General features: G+C 36.5%; 1 protein-coding gene across 1 annotated transcript in view; it reads right to left on the bottom strand.

Annotated features, from left to right (window-relative positions):
* tas1r3 (taste receptor, type 1, member 3) overlaps positions 1-12729 on the bottom strand; it is a 42819-nt gene extending 30090 nt beyond the window's left edge. The window contains exon 1 of the mRNA XM_082155801.1: positions 12592-12729. The gene's annotated coding sequence lies outside the window, so the exon portion shown is untranslated. The remainder of the gene's footprint in view (positions 1-12591) is intronic.
* Between the last annotated feature and the right edge of the window lie 1738 nt (positions 12730-14467).

Genomic DNA, 14467 nt, shown 5'->3' with positions numbered 1-14467 from the left:
GGTTTTATCAGAGCTGTAGGTAGATGGAAGCTGACGTGGATGTCCTGGGAACACTCAGCACCAGGGAGAAAGGTAAACACAACCGGGATAGAAAGGAAAAACAGATTCTGTAAAAAAGTAAATGGTCATAAGACAGACGGATATAGGAGGAACTTGATATCTTGAAATACTACTAGATAGGCTGCTGCAAAGATAACTCGTGTTGCACCAGTCAGGCTCTGCATACATGAAAACCCTGAAGAAGGCGTAATACTTTACAAGTAGTGATACTATTTTAAATTTCAACTGAATTACAATTGAGGAAGTAGAGTTCAAATATTCATTCAAAAACGTTTATGTAAGTTCAGCTTTTAAATAAAAAAGCTAAATTTGTCCTGACAAAACGTTGAATGTTGGCTTGACAAAACCTTGAAAAAGGTTTTAAAAGCCTGAAGTTTTCAGGTTTATAGGCCTGACGAACAGAAAATGATGAGCAAATATAACAGAAATTTGTATTTAGAACATATTTAGTAATGGAATAAACTGTTTTCCAGGATGAAAGAGCACATTTCGCTCAATGCATTTCCTGTGTTGAATTACTTTGAAGTGCAATTCAATTAATTGAATTAACTTCCTTTGGGGTGTGGCCAATTCAAATTCACACACATGAATTGAAAGGGAGGCAATTTTACATTTAAAATGTTTGTTTTAAACCCATCACCGCATGTACCTGGTTAAAGAATGTTACACACACAAGATTTCAAGAAAATGCGAAGCACCCGCCAGCAATGACAAATCTTAAATATTCAGGGTACACATTACTGTGTTTGCATCTTTCTGAGAACCGAACAGACTGTTATATAATATGAATGGTGTATGAGACGGAACCATCTTAACAAACGCACATTGTGTCAGATGCTGTTAGCCTGCCAGCATATAACCCAAGACACTGTCAATAATACGGCCATTGTTCAATTCCCACTCGCTCAGTTCAGTGTACAGCACTCTAGTTTATCAGCCAGTCCTGAACAGAGCTACTGTCCTGCTGCAAAACGGTGAAAAAGTTAACAACAGGACCTTTGCCATCAAGTTAAATGTCCATTGAATGTCTCTCTGATAAATTATACACTGCCAGTCAAAAGTCTGGATATGTGTGACGAAATTTATGTTGTAATAATCTTAAAAACCTTTTTGATCTAAATGCTTTTGCTTAGAAATTACTTGAAATTACGTGTAATGACTTTAATATTGTTTAAAAACATCCCAGGATGTTGGTTTGCATGATGAATGTCCAGAGTTAGCAGAGTTGTAATCTTGCCAAAGAAGATGTTTAAATTTAAGAGTTAGTTTTCATTTTTCAATTATTCTAGGATGTTGAAAATATAATAATGAAGAATGAATGTCTAAACATTTACATGATAAATTGAGAATATATTTCAATTAAATTGCCAATGTTGAAATTTCAAGTGTAAATGTTAAAGCTTTCCCATTTCCATTGACCAGTGGTTGACCATGTCTAAAAAAGTTGTGCATACCGGTATCCAACCAAGTGTGCCAATTAGAGTTCTCCCAGGCCTAACATAAACAGAATTAGGTCATTTTCGGGGGTTGACAGCATGCCGTCAAAACGCCCAGTTGCACAGTTTACATCATTGCATGAGTGACATTTGGATTATTGAAACTGACTTTATAAAAACATGTGTGTTACAGAAAATTTAACAAGCACAGAATGTCAATTCCTCTTATTTCCCACCTAGAGACAACATGTCTAACGGTGTGCCTACTCCATTCATGTTGGCACAGCTGATTGACCCAAAGTGCTCAGCCCACAGGACTCGTGTGGGATGCGTTTCCTGTGAACTAGCCTCATTCTCATGACTCACAGACTGTGCCGTGGTCAGTGTAGGTGTCTCTTTACCCTCTGTCTCTACAGCAACCGTGGGTTCCCTTCACACTAGACTGTCCCATGTGAATCACCAATGTAGATGGCGCCACTTTGTCAAAAGAATAAACATGAGTCTGTAAATACTGTCAACGACCTATAATGTGCAGCGGATGATTGTTTGCCTCATAAAAATGGACTGATAGTGTACCTGTTTTTTTTTTACTGGCACGTAATGATGTTTGAAGCCATTAGATGTGACTGCCCAAGTATTTTTCTCATTTATTTTCTCCAAAGGGAAAATTAAGCATTGAAAATTATATAATTGAATAAGAAACATTGTTAAATAAAACTATTGACTCTAAAAAACAATATATTTTAAGTGTATGGCAAAAAAATTATATTTTGATAGTTTGATTGACATTCACAATGCTTTATAGTAACGGTGACTTCTCTGATTGGTTGAACTGTTCTCAAGATTATGGGTCGTGCAATTCTTTACTGGAAATTTGGCTATTAAACCTTTTTTTTTTTAGACTTGTCTTGAATGTTTATACACTATCTATTAAAATATTAATATTAATTTCTCTAAGGAGATTTCATATATTTCTTCCAGAACCTGACTGTTGCGCTTTAAATGCTTGACTTTGGTCATGGTTAACTTGATTGCTCACAAGGGTGATGTTCATGGCTGATGAATTGGCAAAAAGTTCAAAACCTGTTCAACGTCACATGCTTGTAAGTCACTATAAAAACAATGCTGTTAGATTGACCGCCCATGTCCGTCAACACTCATGAGAACTCTGTATATTTCTTTCCATTCCTCCCTTTCTCACCGCTCTCTCGTTTTCTCACGCACATTGACCTAACATAAACCAGAGGTCCTCTCTCTTCCATTTGACGCATTTGCTGTCACCAGTTTTTCCGGGCGTCCAGGGAACTGAAGGGTGGCCATCCTGTAGGGTTCTTCCTGTGCTGATACAGGAACTGGGACGATAGCCCTGTATGGATTGCTCTACACTGGGTGGGATAGTTTAGGTAATGGGCAGTTCTCACTGACTCCCAATCTTATCTGACCAGTGTTTGGTATGTGTCCGCTGGGACACAGCAGAATGTGTGAAACGGAATTGGAAACCCCATGCTCTTCCCCACGGGAATGGAAAATCACAAATGAGATCTCTTTAAAGGCACACTATGCAAGATTTGTACCTTAATATAACAGCTTCGAAATCATTTAGATGGTAAACGAACTTGTAGTAGGGCGAATCATCCTGATAGCAAAGCAGCTGGCAAAACCAGCAATGCAGGTTTGAGAGGTGGCGCCACGACAAATCTCGCGAGAATCACAATTTGCTTACGGTACGACGTCACATACATCAACAACATATGAAGCAGCCTCTATGGAAGACACTAGAGTCGACGAAGAAAACGAAGAAAGTGCGGTCGGACAGTAACGTTAAATACAAGTACTCCATAGCGACTCTAGGGGGCGCTGTTTGAGAAAAACGGAAACTGAATAGTGTGCCTTTAATATCTCAATTGCTTTTGCTATTGCATTCATTTTTAGCTCTACCTTCGTGAATGTCTACCGTTAAAGGGATAGTTCACTTTTTTTAAATGATAGTTCTTCATTTACTCACCCTCAAGTCCTGAAGCAGTATGAGTTTCTTTGATGTTTTGAAGAATGTGGGTAACAAAACAGTTGCTGGTCCCCACTGACTTCCATAGTATGAAAAGAATACTATGGAAGTCAATGGGGAACTGAAAATGTTTGGTTACCAATATTCTTTTAAAATATCATCTAGCGACGGCCCTCCCCAGGCCAAGCATCACAAACTAGCTGATAATATTGACAAAAGCCACAATGCAAAGGTTACAAAATAAATTGATCAAACAAAAATTCTGACATAATAGTTGAGCTCCCTCTCTCTGTATTTTTTAATTCCTTCTTTGCTGTTTGTATGAGCTTTTATTTTATAAATGTATGTTAAAAATGTTTTTAACTACTTTAAAGTACCAGTATTGTTATAGTTTTCTTATATATTTCTTAAATATTTTGTTATATACCCTATTGTCACTATTATATTCAGTTTGTTTTCATTTAGTCACATGTTTTCTTTGTTCAGTTTTCCCGCCACTCCTTTGTTACCATGCTCACCATTATCAGTTCATTTGTACCAGCTGTGTGTTCTATTAATCATCTCTTTTGTGTTTGTTACTTAAAGTTGTGCCCTTGCCTTCATTCCCTGTCCCCGGTCACTGTTACGTTCAGTTGTGTTTGCTATCACCTGTCTGCCTACCTAGGGTATTAAAGGACTAGTTCACTTTCAAAAAAATGTTTTGCTGATAATTTATTCACCCTGATGTCATCCAAGATATCCCTGTCTTTCTTTCTTCAGTCGAAAAGAAATTAAGGTTTTTGAGGAAAACTCCATATATATATATATCTTTCGCGAGATAAGACCCGTATTTCTCGACTGGGATCGTGTCGAGACTTTGAAGCTGCATTGAGACGGACATTTGAACCTTCTTTGAACATTGGAATAGTTGGTTGCCATTGAAGTCCATTCTGTGTAGAAAAATCCTGGAATGTTTTCCTCATAAACCTTAATTTCTTTTCGACTGAAGAGAGAAAGACATGGATATCTTGGATGACATCGGGGTGAGTAAATTATCAGCAAAAAATTTTTTTGAAAGTGAATTAATCCTTTAAGATTAAACTTTGAGTGTACTGAACTTGATCTGTCTGTCTTCGTCTTCCTGCCTGAAACACAATGTGACACCTATAGCCTCGGATTCCTGTCAAATCGCTTGTGCCATGTTCTACCAGGACGATCTGTACCCGCAAGGTAATTTAAGAACTAATTAAAATGCCACTGCACTGCTTTAAACAGGGATGGAGAGAGAATAGGAACAAAACAGTGGAAGCCAAGAGCGTTTGTAGGCCTAGGACAATTTAATTATTACTCGTGCTTATGTCTACTTTTAGAATCACTCTCCTCCCTCACAACGTCTAGACACTCTGCCTGAAATCGTCTCTTTTTATACTTTCATACATGGCTTCCCACTCATGTTGTTCTTGGCCACATAGTCACTCCTTTTAGTGAACCATAGAATGAAATAACGAACACAGAAACATAAAGTCAGCCTGCTTTTTCCAAAGTTTATTGAGGAAAAATATTAGTGCCCTCACAATAGCACGTTTTGTTTAAGAATTGTGACCGGGACATGTCAAATAATCAATGTTGTTTAAACGGACTTATGCTGTTCTGCAGGTGTTGGCCAAATAATAGCATTAAAATAAAAAATTGTCACTTTGATTGAAGACAAGCTTGTTTTCATTTGCAGTTTTACATTCGATATTTTAATTAAGATAAGTTTAGGAGCGTGATGTGTGTTGGTGAAAGACGTCTCTGGTGCGTGGGAAACTTTGGCTCCGTGTCTCAGAGAGACAGAAATGTAAACAGTGTCGGCCACTTCCTCTGTCAGTTCGGCCCTCCTGCTTATGTCTGATAAATAGGACTGCTCTTGTTCTTGTTAAGGGAGGTATAACACAGATGTTTTTATCGTGATTTGCAGTCTTGCTATAAACAAAGTGTCATTTTGTATACGAATGACACCAGAGACCTGAAGCCACATTAACCGCGCTCTTAATGGGGTGAAATTGAAATGTGTCTTTTGAAATCTTTTGTGAGTTTGTGTGGGGAACAAGCCTGTGGTCTTACACTGGGACTACTGATGCTTCTGCCACTTACAAAAAAGTATCATGATGTTGTTTATATGTAGGCATTAATACGTAACATTTACACACTGAAAAAAATTTGGAGTAGGATTTACTTGAAAAAAGCTAGGCAATTTTTTCCACTCAGAAAATGCTAGTAAATTTACAAAGATTTGCCAAGTAAAAACCTAAACATATTCATCAGTAGCTTTAATTAGAAATCTTTAAGTTAAATGTACTTGGAATATGGAATGAAGTAAACTTTACTTAACCTAGTTAAGTGAAAGTAACAAAGAAAATAAGTAATTTTAACTTGGCTAGTAAAAGGTTGATCAATATTGATTTAGTTGAAATTTCCTTTGCATTACATTTCACTCAAACAATAATATTGAATTATACCAGTCATTTATAGTATGTGTTTTACTTAGATTACCTAAGTAATTTATACTATATCATATCAGATGTTAAGCATCATGTGAATGCAAAGACCTCAATACTTGGTAGACAATACACAATGACGGTAACATTTGATGGATCGTTTTTGTGTTTGAATGTGTCATTTTGAGCAGAAAATTTACTCGAAATGTCACAAAATGGCAAGTTACTAATCCTGACAACAAAAGCAATGATAAAACAGTGTAAATACAGCTGGAAACCAGTGAAAAATGAACCTCATTAATTATTCAAGGTCCAGTGCATGATGGGAACCCCAGTATCAGAAAAGTTGAGTAATTTTTACTTAATTTTATTGAGTTGATATTTACGCTTTCATTTCATTTCGCTTGAATTAAGTACTGATATGGAATTTACTTAGTTTTTGTAATTCTTGCCTGAACTAACTTTTTCATGTAAATTACATTGTTTTTTTCAGTAGTATTTACTTCACCAAAAAATCATTTTTTACAGTGCAGGTAAAAAAAAAGTACATTTGGATAGATTCTGAAACGTACAATATGGATGTATTGCCAAAATTTTTAAACAAACTTTAGTACGAATTTACAGCTAAAAAGCGTTAAATATTTACAAATCTTTTACATCATAAAGATAACTGTATAATTCGGATAATGCCTTTTCTTGATAATCCAATTAATCAAATATTTAAAAAAATAAAAGATACAGTGCATCAACTTTTATGTTTTTCTTGTATCGTTTGGAATTTGTTGGACCCAAACCAAAAGACCAGATTTTTTTATAACAAATTAATGTCTAGCATCAGTGTAAAAACTGATTCTTCACATTATTCTTGAATTAGAAACAACAAACAGACCCATACAGACTTAAAGGGATAGTTCACCCAAAAATGAAAATTCCAAACCTGTATGAACTTGTTTCTTCTGCTGAACACAAAAGATGATATTTTGAAGAAAAGTTGATGAGTCCCATTGACTGTATGGAAAAAGACCCATCAACTCTTCTTCAAAATATCATCTTTTGTGTTCAGCAGAAGAAAGAAGTTCATACAGGTTTGGAACAACTTGAGGATGAGTAAATAATGACAGAATTTTCATTTTTAGGTGAACTATCTCTATAAAATATAGCCTAAATATACTGTTATAAATGGTAAAGCAGAATCTTTCCTGATTTTGACCCCTGCACAGGTATATACATCATACCAGCTCTACGCCATCTTGTTTTCTGTCCCAAAATGAAGCGTGAGACAGATTGCTTGATGTCCATGTGTGGGTCCAGGGAGGGTTTGCAAGGCTGTGACTCATGCACACATGTTCTGGTGCTCACCTCCGGTCTCCTGCTATTTGGATTGATGAGGTGTCAGTGTTTATGTTGAAATGTCAATGTCAAGGAGGCACACATGGCACTTTTAACTCGTGCATTGGGACTTTGCCTCATGAGCTCTCACAACCCACAGTCCACCCACTCCGAGTGTCAAAGGCATTTATGTCTCTAGACGTGCGTGTACTCGCACATTTACACACATACGTTATTATAATGGAAAGAACACATATCCATGACCAGCGAATGTCCGCAGATGTTAAGCTGTTCGTAGTACGCGTTATCAGACATTGCCCTTTCCATAATTAGAAGGTTGGAGAGTTAATTAGCATGCTGTGTTTGTCTTGCATTTGAAGCAAACGGAGGCTTTTGGGACAGTGTTTTTCCAGAGGCTGATGCGTTTGATCTTAGAAATACACCAGCCGAGAAGAGAAGTAAGCAATATCAGAGGTGATGCAAAATTCCAATCGTACTGTAAATGCAGCCTTGAAAAAGCATATACTGACATTTAACTTAAAATGAAATGTGCCTTGGATGGGGAAGTCATTATGCAGCTTATACAGTTCGCTTATATAATATCTTTAAGATATCCAAAGGATGGTGTGTGTGGGTTTTCTTATATAGTTTGGGGAGAATTGTCTCTAAGCAAGCTAAATCTGAGGGGATGTCCTTAAAGGGATAGTTCACCATAAATGATAATTCAATAATTGATCCTTATGTCGTTACAAATGTCTGTTTTTTGTTTTGTTTTTTTGTATCACATTCAATAAAAGCTGAATTGAATTTGTTTTATAATTGACAAATTTTGCAACATCGACACTGTAATTGAACTGAACTGAATCAACACTATTGTCTTCTGCAGAATTGCTTACAGCTGAATTGAACTGGTTTCATGATTGATGAACTGAACAGAATCAACACTGAACTGAATAATGACACTATAGTTATTTTAGAGCAGAATTAGAATGAGTCTTATTTGATTCTGTTATTTTCCTGTATTTCTGTGAAGCTCTTTTGTATCTGTATTGTATAAACCGCTATAAAGTATATATAAATAAATGATCATTTTGGGGTGAACTATCCCTTTAATTAGAAAAATGGTTCACAAATATAGAAAACAATGTTTTAATAAGAAGACTTTAAATGTTAGTGGTTTACTCTCTAGTAATTATAATTAGCTTTGTATATAAACAATAGAAGTCTATGATATGCAGTCATTAGATAAATAAATGTGTGTGCGGTGGGGAATGTGAGTTAGAGGTCAGGGTGTGTGCTGCGTGTGGAGTGTGTACATGCACTAATGCCATCATCCCATGAAATCACTGTTGCATGCCCCTCATTTACTCTGCCAAAAACTGAGGTCAGAGCGGCCTCCTCCTGTTTAAGGTGGATGAACAGAACATCAGCTGGAGGCGTCTGGTATTAGAGCTTGACAATCTTAACATTATTTGTGTCATTTCTCCACTTCGGCAGTATACGAAACATGATAGTTTGGGGTCTGTAGATTTTTTTTTTTTTTTAAAGAAGTATCTAATGCTCACAAAGGTTGCATTTATTTGATCAAAATACAGTAAAAACATTGTGAAATATTTCAATTTAAAAGCACTTTTTACAGTATATTCAAATAGAAAATGTAATTCCAGGGCCACCATTTTCAACTAAAAACAGATAACTTTGTATGCGTTTTGGCCGTTATTTTACCCGACAACGGCCTGAAAACGCAAGCTTTTGAAGTTGGGTTTCAACCCTACCATTATCAAACTCAAATTTGTGGAAACGGTGACATTATATGCATGTGTATTGTGTGTTCAGTCTATAGGCGCAGAGTGTTTCGTTACACTGCCAACTAATGGCCTGGCAGCAGAATATAACATTTTAATTGTTTTCGTGGATCCATGTGAAGGAGATCATTTTGACAACGTTGTCGTCTGTATGCGAAAAAATCTCACCGTTTTTAGTACATCGTTGTCATGTAAACATATCCTTATTCCGGTGATTCAAAGCAAAATTTTCTACATGATCCTTTAGAAATCATTCTAATGTGCTGATTTGCTGCTCATTTCTATTTCATTGCTGCTTAATATTTTTGTGGAAACCATGTTAGTGTTTCTATTTAGTGGTGTTTGCTATGGCATGCATGACTCTTACTATTGCTCATGCTTGCCTAACATACCCCTAACCATGTGTTTTTTAACCCATCCTGCAGCATGTGCGCGACAGACGTGAATGATTCTTCATGTTGTGTCTCTGGTTAAAGCATGCTGTTTCTTTTCTAATCCATCACCCAGGAAACATTAAAATTACATTGAATGAGGAACCCGAGTCATATAGTCATATACCAGAATATCATACAGATACAGTATCAAGGATGGACTTTTAAAAAAAACATTTTTACTTGGTCTGTAAGGAACACCCTAGCATCGTGGCGGCAAGTTTTTTAAAGGAACACTTTCTTATTCACTTTCTTTCCTACATTTAGATAGGTGGGCAAATGCATTTTTGTCTCAGTGCATGCATTGTTTTAGTTTGACAGGGTCGGTGCTAGCTTAGCTTAGCACAATGAATGGAATCCTTTGTTGCCAGCTAGCATGTCCTGAGTAAAAGTGATATAAAAAAATTTAAAAACCCACCTAATTACTTCTTGTGGCCTGCGTATTCACAACAAGTACAAATAGTGATGCAGATTAACACTAGGCGATTTCCTAGGCAGATATTGACTTGTATATTAAGGACTATATTAGGGGGAAGCACAGGCGAAGCACTGCTACTTGGGCGTGATATCTCTGCGCCCAAGTAGCAGTGCTTCACCTGTGCTTCCCCCTAATATAGTCCCAAGTCAATATCTGCATAGGAAATCGTCTAGTGTTAATCTGCATCGCTATTTGTACTTGTTGTGAATACGCAGGCCACAAGAAGTAATTAGGTGGGTTTTTAAATTTTTTATATCACTTTTACTCAGGACATGCTAGCTGGCAACAAAGGATTCCATTCATTATGCTAAGCTAAGCTAGCACCGACCCTGTCAAACTAAAACAATGCATGCACTGAGACAAAAATGCATTTGCCCACCTATCTAAATGTAGGAAAGAAGGTGAATAAGCCCTATTTCAAAAAACGGTGGAGTGTTCCTTTAATCACTAATTTTATTCAGAAAATGTAAAGAATTAGTTGTCTGCTAACCTGTGGATGAGGAAGACAATTGTACAAATAAATTAATTGTATGTAATATTATATATAGGCATTTTGCAGTTTGATAAATTCATGAAATGTTAAATATAATGAACATGATACAAAATCAGCTCCTAGTCATTTTGTGCCACGTGGCAAGGGGGCTGTAAAGAGCTTTTGTGTGTGTGTGTGTGTGTGTTGGAGATGAGCTCTAGCATGTGAGCATTTAAACACACCTTCAAACACCCAAAGCCCATTATATGAGCACCTTTCCCAACCTTTACCTCCTGCTGTGGACTACTGGCCCTTTGGAGGGTTAAAGGTTTGCAGGAGCCCGGAAAGCAGGCATAAAATACCGTCAGGTCTCGCTGTAATTTATTATTCCTAAGAGCCTCACGTCCAGTAAAACATCCTTCCTCAGTGACAGCACACCTTTACGACTCTATTATCTCTGCTTAGCAGCTAAACATACATTATCGCAATCAGCGTTGCTTAGCTAGTGCATTAAACAATTAAATTCAAATGACTTACTAGTCAGGCCTTGTTTGATAAGAGTACCAGATTTTTTTTTTTTGGAAGCAGGCATTTTGTACTTTCTATATCCACTGCTCTTTCATTCATAAGAGTCTCTGTGCATAGCTGAGTTGCAGGTCTGGTTTTATAACACGTCTCATTAAGGTTAGTGTTACGTAATACCAGAATATGACCGATTTAGAACCATAGACTGTTTTCCCCTCTAACCCAGAATGCATTCGCTACATCATTTTCTTAATGAGTTGCTTAGATAGTTGCTACATTGCTTCAGTTTCTCTTTTGAGAACCGCATTGTATTTGTGCAAGACCATTTTCTCTTGTCATTTAACTCTGAATGGCAATAGGCGTTAGCATGCATGCTTTCTTAGAAGGCTTCACCTCCTGAGTTTTTAAATATGCATTGCTGGTCAGTTTTACAAACATTTTCTTTTTTAACCTTTGCATTTTAGTGAAGCCAAGCTTAAACGTAACTTTGACGAATCTTTTGAAGGTGGGTGTGACGACTCTAGCATACTTTCAGCACAGTGCTCCGTTCAAAGGTGCATATCTGAATAAACACAAACTCTATTGTGGCTGCTTGTTTAGTAGTTCAGTAGGTTTAGGTCGACTTTTAGTTCGACTTGTCTCCATGATAAGGCTTCATTCGAGACTGTGCATTTAAACTCCCCTATATGCATATCATTTAGCCCAGATCAGATGCGTTCACATGGACACTTTGTGTTAGAAGCTGGAAAAAGTGAAGTCGGTGAGCCCTAGGGGCTGGTACAGGGCCTCATTAAGTTGTTCTGTGTTCATGTGTGGGTGGCTGTGTTGTCAGGAATTAATTTATGTTGTTGGCTATGATTTTGAAAGAGATAGGTGGTAACCACTTGGGTTTTAATGCCTATTAGGTTTAAGGAACAGTTAGGCAACCACACTGCAAAAAAAAAAAAAGAAAAAAAAAGATTTTCTTCCTCAGTATTTTTGGTTTCTAATATTGATATAGGCATTCTTAAATCAAGATGCATTTACTTGAAATGTCGAAAGGTTTAAGATTTAAAAAATGTATCAAAATGTGTCAAAAATCACATTCATGATTAAAACAAGAACAGTTATCTGCCAGTGGGGTCAGAAAAAATAAACTTAATTCAAGGAGAAACCAAAATCATTTGGCAGATTTTTTTCTTGGTTTTAAGCACAAACTCACTTAAGTTTGCATTTTTCAGAAAACAAAACTTAAGATATTAAGTCATTTTTCTTCAAACCTTTCTTGAGTTAATGGAAAACAAAACCAAGAAAGAAAATATTTTTTTTGTAGTGCACTTCCATGACATCCATTCCTCATTAGTCAGCCCGTGGGTTTGATAAACTTAATTTGAACTCTTTTAAATGTTCACAATGATGCCATATCAATGTGTTTCACTTTTGTTAAAAACGATTGCATCACCAAGTCACACCTGTATTTTGTCTATTGGCTGAATTCCTTATAAGGTTACATTTCAGGAGACACATTTCCAAGAGCTGTCAATGGTACAATGGTGTTATGATGTACACCCAGTGAATCACAGCCGTATATGTCCTTATTGTGAAAACTCACCTTGCATTTCATAGTAGTTAGTACACAACCAACCCCGGTCGTTTCCCTCCGGGCACCACATCTGAAATCTTTATTAGCAGTATGTATGGGTCTTTATGTTTCTCCAGTGTGTCCCTGAGGCCCTCCGGAACAGGAAACTCGGAGAGCAAGAGTGACTCCCTCATCCGTCAGCTCTCACGTTACTCAAACTGATTGCTGAATTAATGAAGCGTGATCTTGACTTCTAAAGACGACTGCAGGAAACACAGCAAAAACCTGGAATCTCCATCGCCCCCATGGCAGGATGCTGGATGTTAACCGTTTCAACATAAACCTGTGGTTTGCCGATAAATGAAAGCAAAATTTCTCCAGTATTCTGACTCATGTTCTGACACATTGATGCTGTGTGGTGCTCGCGTGGATGACATGGGTTTGAATCTGGCAAGCAAAATGATTGTCCTGTGCTCTTCTCTCTTCTCTTCCTGTATATATATATATATATATACAGGAATATACGATTTATATACAGTATATATGATTTAAAATGTTGAGATCTATTGATGTAAGACATTTTTTAAGAAATAGGATGTATTAAATTGATCAAAAGTGACAGTAAAGACATTTATAACGTTACAAAAGATTTCTATTTCAAATAAATGCTGTTATTTTGAACTTTCTGTTTGTCTGGGGAAAAAATCACTGTTTACAGCAAAAACTTCAAAATTTATAATAATCAGAAATGTTTCTTGAGCATCAAATCATCATATTAGACTGATTTCTGAAGGATCATGTGACACTGAAGACTGGAGTAATGATGCTGAAAATTCAGCTTTGATCACAGAAATAAATTACATTTTAAAATATATTCTCATAGAAAACAGCTATTTTAAATTGTAATAATATTTCACTGTTTTTACTGTATTTTTGATCAAATTAATGCAGCCTTTGTGAACAAAAGAGACTTCTTATAAAATAAACTAGATTTGTTTGCCTCTGTGTTGCAAATTTCTTCATCTGCCATGATCTCTTAACACACACACACACACACACACACACACACACACACACACACACACACACACACACACACACACACACACACACACACACACACACACACACACACACACACACACACACACACACACACACACACACACACACACACACACACACACACACACACACAATGTTGGTTGTTGTTATGTATGTTTTGTTGGCCTTGGTTTTTGTTGTATCTGTCACCTGTTACTAATATTTGTTTGCATAATAAAAAAATAAAATAAAAAAAAGGTTATCAGAGTAATCATTTGTCTATTCCAAAAATTCCCAAAGTATACATTTTGTGTTAATTTAATACGCTTTAAAACTAGCCACAATGTGTAAAATATATTTAAACCTGAATTAAATATCTAAATATGTAACGATAGGATTTAAGCACTGAATCAATCATCCAAAAACTCCCACTGGTGGATTTCATTTTTTGCCTTTTGCCACAAAACATTGTTGTCGCGCAAATGAACAGCCAGAACGCATTAAAAGTTTTCTGTTTTCAGTTCAAACGGTGTCGTGTAAGCGGCCGCTAAGTTAATAACTAATGATCTTTGCAATGGAAGTGAATCAATCAGAACTAACTTCATCTGGACAATAACTTTATTCTAGAGCTGCTATAAAGCCAAAACAATCTCTGTTACTTTAATTTCCTATTATCACTGTAAAGCTGCTTTGAAACAGTCCATATTGTTAAAAGCGCTGTATAAATGAAGGTAACTTGACTTGACTTGACTTAGCAAGCACCACTAATTAAAAGCTTAATAGTGTTCCTTCTTTGTTTTTATTTGGCCGTAAAACAGGGATAAAGGAGACTGACTTGTGTCGGGACATTCCTGATTAGACC

Source organism: Leuciscus leuciscus, assembly GCF_965113295.1.
Source record: "Leuciscus leuciscus genome assembly, chromosome: 23".
Taxonomy (NCBI): Eukaryota; Metazoa; Chordata; class Actinopteri; order Cypriniformes; family Leuciscidae; genus Leuciscus; species Leuciscus leuciscus.
Note: the sequence above shows the minus strand (reverse complement) of the source record. Positions and strands in the feature narration are given on the sequence as shown.